General features: G+C 40.5%; 1 protein-coding gene across 16 annotated transcripts in view; it reads left to right on the plus strand.

Annotated features, from left to right (window-relative positions):
- The window catches only part of ablim1 (actin binding LIM protein 1), a 219,161-nt gene that overhangs the window by 55,158 nt on the left and 150,118 nt on the right, over positions 1-13,885 (plus strand). The gene's annotated exons all lie outside the window — the stretch shown is intronic.

A 13,885-nucleotide genomic window follows, 5' to 3' on the forward strand; every position in this document is an offset into this window, starting at 1 on the left:
ATTACTGCGTATTGAACTATTTTTTTCTGTCAAATTTGTTGTATAACATGATGTTTTGGTGCTTTTCCTTAATCCCTCCTTATTATCCAACATATTCGCTTATCCAATGTTCTGCCAGCCCATTTATGTTGCATAAGTGAGACTCTACTGTATTTGCTTGGTGCCCCTTGGTGAACCATAAATCATTTGGGTGGTGGTGTGGCTTAACAACACTAACCTGTAAACGATCACTGCACACCAGTAAATCACTAAAACCTGTCTAAAGGGGCATCATTCTACACTTTAGAGTTAATACAGTTTAACACCACTTTAACCGCAATGGCTCAGTGCTATGGAATCATAGGAGTTGTAGTTTTACAAGGCCTTTACCCTTTTCTGCCAAAGCATGCTGGTGCCTCACCAGACTTGCAAACTTCAGGATTTCATAGCAGTCAGCCATAGCTGTTAGTGGTGTCAAACTACATTAATTCTATAATGAAGATGCACCCCAAGTAAAAAGGTCTACCTGCTGGCAAAAGGAAACCAGAGAGAGAGAACTAATCTATCTTTCTGTAGAAGAGATCTTCACTCCCTAGATTAGCACCCTCTTGCATGCCTCCGCTCTGCCTCCAGGGTTATGCTATTTTGACAAATGAATGTCATGTGTGTAACCTTCTAAGCACTCCTAGCTGCTATCAGTGTTGTTGAAAGCTGTTCACTAGAACTGCATATTTTTCTGAATAGGTTTTCCATTATTGGCAGTTGACAGACTCCTCTGATAGTCTGCCAGATTTAGGATTGCTGGAAACAAGAACAGTTCTATCTGAAGACATAGTGTAAAGGCAAGTCTCGTCTAACAATTGTGATTTATTATATTAATTTTCAGCATGAGTTGTGATTTTTAAAAATCAGATAGATACATTTACTGTGTGAGCAGTGGTGGTGTCTCAAAGGGCTTCTATAGTAAATTGTTCAGTTTAAATAGTTAATTGTACTGCGACTCAACAATTCATAACTTGGGGTGCATCTACACCAAGCATGGGCAAGTTTGCCCATTGTTGATTTACGCTGTAGAATGCATGCTGTTTGATGCCATTTTAAATGTCATGGCGCAACACTATGGAATCCTGGGATTTGTAGTTTGGTGAGGCACCATCGCTCTTTGGCAGAGAAGGTTAAAGAGCTTGTAAAACCACAACTCCCATGATTCCATATCATTGACCTATGGCAAATAAAGTGGCAAACTTCATTAATTCTACAGTGTATGGACAAAAAACACAATGTATGTATATGTGCATAATCCTAATCCAAGATCTCATGACATTTCCATTCTTCCTTTATCTGTTAAGGGATAGTTGTGTGGAGGAATAATCAAGAATGAGGCTTGTGGCTTCTATATCACTGGAGTAATCTGCTTTAGATTTTAGTTTGGAGACTTGGGGAATTGTAATCCAAACGGATAACATTTCCAAGATCTTGGTCAAAACCATGTCTTCTCTTTGCTACTAAAAAAGGTTTCTGTAGCTAGCTGCATCATTTTTCTTCAGTGTTAATAATAAACCAATCAGCAAACTTCTTTAGACACCACCTGTATAGATTTCATGTTTTAAGATAACCTCTGTGCCTTTATGCATTTCCTAACCATTCTGTATTCACTGAAAACCATTTTTGCCTATTGTTATTGCTCTTAATATAGTATTGCATGACTGGGGGAGCTGTGATTATTTCTAGCTCCAACTGAATGCTGATAAAATCCAACCAGCTAGAAATAGTGGGTGCTTATCCTCAAGGAAATGAACTTTTTGTAATAATATGCAAAGAATCTCAGTAACTCGGCAACTGACCAAACCTGTATTTAGAAAAAAGGTAATGGATAGCTAGATTTAAAAAGTACATATTGAAGTCACCTAGCAGAAAACAGCAACAGTGAAAGCTTCATTCCCTGTTTGAGGAATAGGATTGCATTAAAAAATATTCAGTGTTGGTTCCAAAATATTTCATTTTTAAAAATGAATAGGTTTTTAAATAGTTGCACACCATGTTATCTAAGGACCCTTCCATACAGTTGTATAACCCAGAATATCAAGGCAGATAATCCACAATATCTGCTTTGAACTGTATTATCTGAGTCCACCCTGCCATATAACCCAGTTCAATGTGGATTTTATACAGCTGTGTGGAAGGGGCCTAAGGTAAGAATATGTGTTTATAACTTTTTAAAGGAAGGGATATGATCAAAAAAATCTGGCATATGGATATGAATATTTGAAGAAGTTCTCTCTACCTTAGAATCCCTGAAACCTGTGGCTAGTGGAACTTCAGGACATATAGATCTCTCATGTTGGAAGAGGAGAAAGTTGGATGTTCATGTGAAGTGGCTGGATTTCTTTCTCTACTTGTTGTTTAGAGACAGGGATAACTGGATGTGTTGTAGCCCTTGCACTGTTGCACCCCTAGGCTGCAGAGACACCTCAAAACCATGCTGGAGCCCCAGACTATGAGCAAAGCAAATTGTTTATTGAAGAAAATGTGTAAGCAATTGCAAATCAAAGTTCAAAGTCAATGAAACAAGGTTTTAGTCCACCAGATGCAAGATACTTGAGAGTCTTGAAGCAAGGGTCCAAGAAAATCAAACACAAGAATTAACTTCAGCAATGTATCAAAATTAGTCCAAGGAACAGGAACAAAACTGGAACAGATAACAGTAATTTTGACTGGAATCCAAACTGCAAAACTTCCAGGAACAATGACTGGATACTCCAAAATTCCCCAAGAGCAAGAACAAAGGCTGGAACAACACTCAAGATACAAGGCTACATGAACTTGACGTGAAAATCCACAGGAACACGGAAACATGATTTTATGAGTCCATGAACAGGAACCACACTCAATGAACAAAGTTACCACCTCTGAAAATCTCTCTCAGAAGTAGTTCCTCTTAAAGCTGAAATCAAGGCCTCTTTCTGTGGGAAGTTTGTTCAAAACCTTTTCTCATTAACAGCCTTTTTCTGTGCCTCAAAACCTCCCTTTCTTGTCTCTGGTGATATATAGCTTTCTTTCTGTCAACCTAGTTAGTCTTATCACAACTGAATTGCCCATCTGGCAAAAGAAAGTTTGACCTTGACTCTCTCAAGGAATGCGGTTCAAGCTGCCTGCTCGAAACCATTGTGTGCCTGTTCGCAGAATCCTTAGGGGCAGCAACCTCCTCTAACTCTGGCTGTCCAGAACCAACAGACCCATCAGGCTGCATGGGAATGCTAGACTCCAACCCGGAGTCTTCTGGCAAGTCAGGTACAGGTACAATCATGGGCTGAACAGTCCCAATCCAGGGCTCACAAGACTCACCTGACAGCTTAGGTGCAGACTGGGTTACAACATGCACAATGCTGGTTTAGCAAAAGACAGAAACAAGGAGAAGGGACTGGGAAGAGACCCATGGAATTTGTGCACTTGGATCAATTATACCATTTGAAGCAAGATGGTAATTGCTGTGCAAGCATTTGATTTAGTAAGACTTCTTGCTGCACATGATATGGCAGGATTGGTTAAACTCCTGCTCCATATATGTCTAGGTGAGGCAACATGAGGTGACAATCTAAAGGATATGACTCTAGGTTGCAAAAAAAAACAAACAAACCCTGGTTAGCCATATTTTAGCTTGATCCCTTGCTGCCCATTTCAACAATCAGTTGATGCAGATAACAACAACAACTACTACTACTACTACTACTACTACTACTTTATTTTTTGTATCCCACCCATCTCCCCGAAGGGACTCGGGGTGGCTCACATGGGGACCAAACCCAGTAATACACAATAAAATACAATAACATAGATACATTTTAAATATGTAAACATATAAAATTGTAAAGCATATAAAATACAATAAAAATATACTTAGAACCGATATGAATAGCCATGGGCAGATCTAGTTCTGGCAAACACACACACACACCACAATGGTTATCTGCCCTGTCTTTGTGACAGTGCACAGATTCAACACTGTGACATCTCAAGGACCTGCCCACTCATCTCAGAAATTTCACAGAATAGCAAGCAGCTGATCTGGAAACTCTGCCTGGAACATTTAATCTTTTGACACTTGCTCTGTCACCAAGTTACAGCTTAGTAATACAAATGTGGCAAACCAGTTTTAAAAATGAGTTGTGTGATGCTATGGAGATGTCAGATTGGAAGAGCATGTTTCCAGAGCCATATGCAAACAACATGAATCATAGTGTATCAAACCTATAACATAACAAATAATTCTCACTTTAAAAAATATAAGTCTCTTCTTCTGTCCTCTGAAGAAAGTCACAGGACTTGAGGATGGTCCCAAAATAGGATGAACAAAATGTAAGGGCATGTGAAATAACCAATTGACTTCTCAACTACAAGGGTGTTCAACTTTATTCTTTCAAGACTGAAGTGAGGATACCATTGTTTGTATAGGAAACTTCCCTTTCTTCTTTCTAGTGGAATAAGAAAGAGTTATTTCTAATTTACATGGAATAATTATAACATTATTGGTGGCAAAATTATCTTTTATTAGTAGGCTAAAGAAAAGAAGGTAAATCTATCTTTAACTACTGGCACTCTTTTAAAGAAAAGATCATATTAACAGCTCCTTCCTCCTTCCTCCTCCTTGTATCTATTGCTATTATCCTTAGTACTGTGAGAAATTGCATTATTAGCAGACCATGCAGTGGTTAGCTATACAGCTGAATAAAAGTGTTGTTCCATGCCTTCAACCTATTGCAGGAGACTTAGCAATGTTTTTCAGAGTTAGTTTGCTTTTGTTTTCATCTGAGGCTAAGAGAATGTGACTTGCCCAAGGTAATCAAATAGATGTCCACAGTTGAGTAGGAATTAGAACGTGATCTCTTGAATCGTAGTCTAGCACTCAAACCACTACACCATGATAGTGTTTCCAGTTGGACATTTTGTACCCAAGTTTCATCTCAACCATAAACACATTAAACAGACTTGGATTAAGACTTTGTTTGTCTATTTAACTGGTTTATGTTCAGACTTATACCATTTTATACCATATGTAAGATGTCAGATGGAGAGGGAGGTGGCAAAGCATTTTAAAAACCAAATATATAAGATTACCTATGTATATGAAAGTATCTGCATGTGTATATACATCTTACATTTCTGTCTTAGCTTCCTCCTGTGAGCCCATAGATGTTATTTTCCAGTTACCTTCACAACAATACTGTGTGTGGTCAATTGGATGGAGGATACTTGTCTGGTGTGAGGTCAGCCAGTAAGTTTCATGGGTCTGTGAGGACTTGACAATCTCCATTCCCACTCTAACCAGCACACTTAGTTATGTATAATTGATTTGCTTAATATCTATATGTTCTGAACATTAGAAGAAAGCACTGAACCCCCATAATGATTGATCTCCTAATGACAGGCTAAGACTATTAAAGCATTTTCTTGTCTTTTCCTGCATTAAAGGTAGAGGTAAATACTGGATCAAATCATTTTCATGGAAAGGTTATCCAACTAGTACTATCTCTTCTGCTTGGTAGTTTTTCATCCAGTTCTTGGTACCCGGTAGCCAGCCAAAACAGCAAGCACAGGTTTATAGCAATAGCTTTAGATTTCCAGTAACTGCAGTTGTGGATTATTGAAACTGCCATTTTGTTCCTGCAGATCTACAGATGGAGTCAATTAATGATTCAGCACTGTTCAGCTGAAACTGCAATTTATTAATAGAGGGCATTTATTAAAAGTAGGAAAAGAGAACTGTCTTCAAAGAGAAACATAGTTCACAATCATCATAACCCAGCATTCCCGAGCAAAGTAGGATATCATTGCCAGATAATAAACCAACCATCTGTAGTCCAGCTTTGAGAAACATGGAAACATGATCCAGTATTGTATATCACAAAGCCTTAGAATCTGGCATAAACAGGCACAAAATTGACATTTTCTGGCACATACTTAGTCTTTGTTTCCCAAACTATATTGATCTCATGGTGATGATCAATAGATGCTGGTTTGTTTTGTTTTTGGTTTGTGCAATTCAGGAGACTCCTTATGTCTGGGACCTGTTCTATATGATACTTAACAGATGGCTCTTTGGTGGACTATTTTGGTGGACTATTTTAAAAATCAGTATTAACCATTCAGCAAATCAAAATCATTTGGTAAAAAATTGGAAATGTTAAAGTAATCTGCAGGTTTGTGAAAAGATTTTACACATTTAATTTCTTGGCACTCATGAAGGACATTAATATAACAGATCAACAGCTTTCCCATCCATAATTCAAAGCAACATTTTAAATTCAGCAGGTATAGATATACAAGAAACCAATCTGAAAAACAGTTATGAGCCTATGTAGTCGAAGGCTTTCATGGCCGGGATCACAGGGTTGTTGTATGTTTTCCGGGCTGTATGGCCATGTTCCAGAAGTATTCTCTCCTGATGTTTCACCCACATCTATGGTAAGCATCCTCACAACCTCTGAGGATGCCTGCCATAGATGTGGGCTAAACGTCAGGAAATAATACTTCTGGAACATGTCCATACAGCCCGGAAAACATACAACAACCCAGTTATAAGCCTGATAATAAATTGACACTCTGGCATCCAAGCCTCGTGTCATGTTTTAGACTAAACTCTAAGATGCTCTATACTTCTTCAATGAGGATTAAAAAGTGAATACCATTTATCAGAAGAGGCTTACCTTTCTCTGTTTTACGTCATGATTTGCTGTCAATTAAATTCTTCTGAGGGCAGACTGCCTGGCACCATTATGAATCACTCAATATCTTTTAAAGGGTATTTATGAATGGTGTTGAACAGTAATTTCAGAAATATGTACATTATCTTCATTTCTAATACCTGGTTGCATTAGAAACATCATTATATTCATTTTATCTGAAAATTCTGAATCTTAGTGCCTCATCAGAGCTTTCTAAAAAGGAAAGTCGACAAACCAAAAGTGACAGCTGAAAGGGAAAAACCACTTGTAGCCCAAATTCCTGCTTGATATCATTGTGGTATGTTGCAATGACCAGGGGCTGCCATCACCTTGGAGGGATAGTTCCATCCCTCTCTTATAATTTGAACCAGACTTCCTGTAATGGTGGAAGAAAATGTCATATTATGTATAATCCATACATGCAGTGGTAAATTTTTGAGTGAAGGCTCTCACTGGAGCAATGTCTATAGCAGGCATGGGCAAACATTGTCTTGGGGCTGGCCAGACTGATAGGGCTGGGCTGGGTGAGAGGGTGGCTGGGCATGCACTGGGTGAGAAGGGCCCAAGAGGGAGAGGGTGGGGAGGAGGGCCCAAGTCATCCTCTGCTTTTCCTCTTGATATAAGGATCGGGCTGCTCACTCCATCCTTATGCCGAGAGGAAAATGAGACATGCGGCTACTACCCCGAACCTCATCCCTGATCCTTCATCCCCGATCTTCAGACTGTTCTCTTGGCATTATGCCAGGAGGAGGACGAGACATGCGACAGCCAAAAGCACTCCAAAATGCTCTCAGCCACTGTGTGTCTTCTTCGGGCCATTCTTTCGGCATGAGGATGGGCCGCTCGCACCGTCCTTATGCCAGGAGGAGAGAGAGACATGCAATGGCTGAGAGTATTCCAGAGGGCTTTCAGCTGCTGCATGCCTTCCTCCCCCATCCTTTCTGCATAAGGATGTGGCAGGCCACTGTGTCCTTATGCTGAGGGGACAGGGAAAATGAGGAGGCCCTGAGGCAAACACCCAAGGGGCCTCATCTGGCCCCCAGGCCTTAGTTTGCCCGTGCCTGGTCTATAACAGCACCTTATGGAGAATCAAGAAATGTAACTGGCTATGTTGCTCTAAAACCATTTTTGCTTTTCTCTTTTGTACTGTAGAGCCGGGCTGTGGCACAGGCTAGTTAGTAGCCAGCTGCAATAAATCACTATGACCAAGAGGTCATGAGTTTGAGGCCAGCTTGTGTGGAGTGAGCACCCGACCATTAAAATAAAGAATAGCCCTGCTCGTTGTTGACCTAGGCAACCTGAAAGACAGTTGCATCTGTCAAGTAGGAAAATTTAGGGATCGCTTATGCGGGGAGGCTAATTTAAATTATTTACAGCACCGGATAAGGAAGTACTCCATCAAAAAAGGACTCATCGTCACAGTGGATGATGAAGCAGCAGCTCCACCTGTGGCCGGAATCGAGCATACCCTCACAAAGCCAGAAGCTGGGAAGTTAAATAGCCTCTGTGTCTGTCTGTCTGTGTGTTGTTTGTCTAATGGCATTGAATGTTTGCCATATATATACATTGTGATCTGCCCTAAGTCCCCTTCAGGGTGAGAAGGGTAGAATATAAATACTGCAAATAAATAAATAATTGTATCTCTGCTTTTTCCATGCTAGTTCTACTTCAAATTTTCATTCCCAGAAACACTTCTCTTTCATTTGCAGAGGTGTATGTGTACACTGTGGGGATTGCATATAATCTCAGAAGGTCAGAAAATGGTTTGGGGACAGGATGATCATAAGTAATGGCATCAATGGTAGATGATGGTTGATAACAGCAGTGTGCCTTGATTCTTTATCCTGTTTACTCCCTTAAATATCCATGGTCCTGTTACAGAAACCAGAAATCACAGAAAAGGGGCATGTCTGCAGAGGTAAAAGCTCTAACTAATCTGTTGCATGATTTAAAAAATATTTGTGTTGTCGAAGGCTTTCATGGCCGGGATCACAGGGTTGTTGTATGTTTTCCGGGCTGTATGGCCATGTTCTAGAAGTATTCTCTCCTGATGTTTTGCCCACATCTATAGCAGGCATCCTCACAACCTCTTAAGATGCCTGCCATAGATGTGGGCGAAACGTCAGGAGAGAATACTTCTGGAACATGTCCATACAGCCCAGAAAACATACAACAACCCTAAAAAATATGTATTTGTTATCTTTATGTTCTGGAAAGGAGGAGATGATGAGAAAGGGGGAGACTGAACGGCCCAAAATCACCCAGAGAATTTCCTGTCTTACTAGGGAAGTGTACGTGGAGCTCCTGATTTGGTACTCAGCAAATGTCCATTTGTTAGCAACCTAAATTCTGAGTGGGAGGAATGTTCTAGAGATGTATTATGCTGGAATGTATTTGGGGTTGCCAGGTCCATATGTTTAATCTGTTTCAGGATTGCAGAGGGTTTGGTCTGCAAGAGAAGAACGAGACTCTTAAGTTCTTCCTTGGTGTCTCTTTTTCCCTTCCTTCCTCAAAGAGACACCAAAGTTTGTACATATCTTTGAGTATTCCTTGCCAAAGAAAACCATATGAAATTCATTGGGGTCACTGTAAATCTACAGGCAACTGCAAGGCATGCACGTATACAAACACATAGTATAAATGGCATGTACTTTAAATGTAGCCATCGCAAAGCATGTTAGGTGAAAATAGGGAGGCTTTTTATGGATCTTACAGAAGCATGAGTGGGAGTGAACTGGAGACTCCAACTTGCTGGCATCACGAGCAAAGGTCCAGACAGGTGATCTTAATGGGTATTAGACAAGATTATGACCTGAGACTGATCGCTTTAGTGCTTCTTTCACTTAGTGAAATTATTCTGATTTTGAGGGATGAATTACAAGGAGGCACCAGTGATAGTAATTGGGCACCTGCAAAACCATAAAAATAGTTAAAAATCTATTGATCTTTAGTTAGTACCTTTTAATGATTTCTTAGACCCCTTTGACTTACTCAGTTTTACGAATATAATCTATTTCCATTGAAAAGAGATGGGGCTCAGTTTGCCATGTGCAGAATATTGCATGTGGGTTGTTGTTTATTTGTTCGGTCACTTCCAACTCTTTGTGACCTCATGGACCAGTTGTTGTGACTGCGCCTTCGGGGACTGTGAATGATAGTGGTGGGATCAGGAGAGGAAGGAAAAACCCTCGCAAGGAGGGCTCATTGGAGGATTTGCACAGAAAGAGAATTAGGGACCTCGATGGGGAGTCTTCTGAGGAAGATTCAGATGGGGAGTCTGTGGATGAAATGGATGCTGGGGAACAGGTGGTGGCTGAAGAAGTGGGCACTGACTGGGCACGGGCACCGGAGATGCTTGAGGAGGAATTGGGGCACATGGATACTGCTGACACTGGGGAAGCTTGGGTGTCTTCAGAAGCAGACCCCACTTGGTCTGCTTGGAGGAATGAGGATGGATCCTCAGGTGTGCATGGAGCTGGGCGTGGGCAGGTTGATTGGGATTCTGATGAAGAATTCGGGACACCCAACCCATGGGCGTTAGCTGTGTGGATTTCTGATTTGGATTAAGGAATGGGGACACCTGTTCTTTGGCCGTTGGTGTTTGAACCCACAGGGGGATTGAGATAAATTGGGAATGTTTAGCCACTTCACTTTGCATGTGACAAGGTGTTGCTGGGCACCACTGGGACTCCTGTATGCGTTACCGAAGACTAGACTGGGACTTTGCTTCAGATGTAAGTTAATCTGGGTTGTTCTGCAACGGAGGGCTGGAACTGTGTGGGTTTTCCTGGACTGCACTGTTATTACTATTTTGCATTAGCTGCTGTTGCCTCCGTTGCCTTGGCTCTTTGTGCCATTCTGTTTCGTGGACCTTGAATTGATGACTACAACCCCTGGACCTTGGACTGGAACTCGACTCTGCTTCTGTCTCCGCTCCTAAAAGCCTCTCGGCGTCGCTCTCTGATTTGTGTCTACCTACGGCTCTTGACTCCTGCCTTGCCTCTTGAGCCTGTCGCTGCCTCCTTTCCTGACCCTGGACCGACCTGACGACACCTCTTCACTTCGTTCCTTGAGCTCCTGGTGTTGCCTGCATTCTTGAAGCGGATTTTTGCTGCTCTTCCTGTTTTGACTCCGGACCAGTTTGACAACGTTTCTTTGTTCTGCTCTTTTAAATCCCATAGCCTGGTGTTTGCTTCCGCAGCGGCTTGGAGCCGCTCTACTCTTTCGCACCAGCTTCCAAGTTTGTTTACAAGCTGCTCTCATTGGGAAGCACCTTTGCCCAGTTTGGGTTCCTGTTTGAGACTTTAAGTTTACATTGCTAGTTTGGGACTTTGGGGAGTTTTTGGGAGTTTCCAAGTCTTTGCTTTGTTTTGGCTGCTTATTCCAAGCCAACTCAGAACGTTTTGAGTCGAATTGAAGAACCTTTAGTTTAATCTGGATTATTTGCTTGAATAATCCGGTTTATTTGACATATTTTTGTTTGGACTGCTTAATAACACTGAAAGTTAAGTGTTTTAAGCCATCTTTTATGTTTGTGACTAGTTTTTGGGCTATTTCTTAAATAAACTCTGTTTTGCTAATTGGCGCCTGACTTTTGACACCAGTCCTCATCAGAGCTCTCCGTTGGTTATCACCACCCCAAGCTTCTTCAAGAATAAGCTAGTCTCTTCAAGGATACCATCCATTATTCTTACCCTTGATTGGCTCCTCTTCCCTTTTCCTTACATTTTCCCCAGCATCATTGTTTTCTCCAAGTTTTCCTGTCTTCTCATGATGTGGCCAAAGTACTTCATCTTTGCCTCTAATATCCTTCCCTCCAGTGAGCAGTCGGGCTTTATTTCCTGGAGTATAGACTGGTTTGATCTTCTTGTGGTCCAAGGCACTCTCAGAATTTTCCTCCAACACCACAGTGCATGTGGGAGCCATAGATAAACTACACCCATTGTTATTGCAGGAGGGAGGGGGAATTGTGTTTCCGTTGGGATTTTTTTTTCATTTTTTCAAATTAAAGAAAGTTCTACAAAACTTCATGAACTTCATTAATATAACTTTATTTCTGAATAAATTCCATTTATCATATATGTCAGTCAAACCAGAGTTACACCAATGTCTTCACAATCCCATAATGTTTATGGAATGGCCTTATCTCGATCTGTCTCTGTATTGTAAGATAAAAGGATTTAACACAGGGATGGTTTTGCACATAACCTCTCATCTGTTATACACCAAATAGTCATTGTGTACATGTTTCAATTGCTCAAATGTCTTTATTTAAAAAAAATATTTTTAATTAAAATACATGTCACCTGTTCAGTCATTTTTGTTTTGGGGGGTTGTAAGTTCTTGGTGGTAACTCCTCCCCTGTGATGGATTTCTGCCTAAAAATCACACGGACAATAGCTTTATCATGGATGAATGACACATAATGACTATCACTTTTAATTAGCTTGTTGGGACCTTATCTTGGCAAGATGTCAGGAGTGACAACCTCTCTCTAAAATCAATCGTAAATACTGAGATAGTTTAAACAGATAGTTTTATTCTTTAGCATACGTATTGCAGACTCTTCTGTCTATCTTGTCTTTTTTTATCTATTTGGAATGAAAGATGCAGTACACATAAAGATAAACCTGACACCTTCCCACTCGTAATGTAGAGATGTCCTTTTGAAAAGTACAATGAATATTTTTTTTAAAAAAAAAGCTGGAGATAAACATTTTTGAGAGAATGATGATTACTGCAAAACTGGAAGAGGGAAAGTGTAGTGGAAATCTCATGTTTGCATAGGAACTGCAAGAACAACTGTGCCTATCCTACTGAATCTAATTTGTCTGTAGTTCAGTCACTAGTAGTATTTGGAGAATGGGATGGTGGGTTTATTTGCCTTTTTTATTCTTAGTAGTCGGAAGATGCTAAGAAAAAAACTGCTGGGTTATTTCCATATGTAATACGGATTTTGTTATTGTAGTTTCCAATGCCAGTTTTAATATGAACTTGAAAAATATATGCAAGATACTGACATTATTTAAGGGGGGGGGGGGGTGGTTTCAGCATCTAAGATATTTCCTTAAAAATTCTGATTAAATCCAAAATAGATTCATCATCCCGCAGATGGTAGCGCAATGGGTTAAACCTTTGTGCCGCCTGAACTGCTGACCTGAAGGTTGGGTTGCTGACCTAAAGGTTGCCAGTTCTAATCCACGAGATGGGGTGAGCTCTCGTCTGTCAGTACTATTATTATTATTTATTCATTTCTAGCCCGCTTTTCTACCGTGGGTGAGATTCAAAGCTTGCGGGGACATGAGAGAAGCCTCCCAGCAGGATGGTAACACATCCGAGTGTCCCCTGAGCAACGTCTCTGTAGATGGCCAATTCTCTCACACCAGAACTGACTTGCAGTATGTTCTCAAGTTGCTTCTGACACGATAAAAATCCAGCTGATATGAACACTACCATCCTCCACTGTCTCTAGTCCTTTCCTTTGTCCCCTTCTGAATCAATTTGAATATTAAACAATATGGGGTTTATGAAACTGTTGCTTTGGTGGTGTATTCCTATTACCAATTTGGATTTATTCTATTACAAAGAGAACTTTTTTGATAGTTCCTTAAAGAACATTGATCATTACCATTAATGCTCCTTGGCCTATTCTTGGGAATTATGCCCACGATGCCCAAAACTGTACCAGCACCCATTTTGAAATCAGTTGTATGTAGAAGAGTCCAAAGGAACAGCAGAATCATATGAACTACCAAATACGAACAGACTCTATTCTAAACCTATCCTGTGTTGTGATTTCATCCCAAAAGGAAAACACTAGTGCAGTGGTTTTCAACCTGTGGCTCCCCAGGTGTTTTGGCCTATAGCTCCCAGAAATCTCAGCCAGTTTACCAGCTGTTAGGCTTTCTGGGAGTTGAAGGCCAAAACATCTGGGGACCCACAAGTTGAGAACCACTGACCTAGTGACTCTTTCACTTTTAACAGAAATGAAATAATCTAGGATGAAACCTTATAAAACGATATTGAACTTATGATAAAGGAACTCATTGCCTTTAATAACAATAACAAGCTTATCTGTGAATAAGAAAGAGCAACAATAATATTTCCATATTGTAATGGCATCTTTGGTATGCACATAATGTAGTTCCCTATAAAATGTAAGCTGTTTGCACTTGAAAATTGTA

Source organism: Anolis carolinensis, chromosome 3, assembly GCF_035594765.1.
Source record: "Anolis carolinensis isolate JA03-04 chromosome 3, rAnoCar3.1.pri, whole genome shotgun sequence".
NCBI lineage: Eukaryota > Metazoa > Chordata > Lepidosauria > Squamata > Dactyloidae > Anolis > Anolis carolinensis.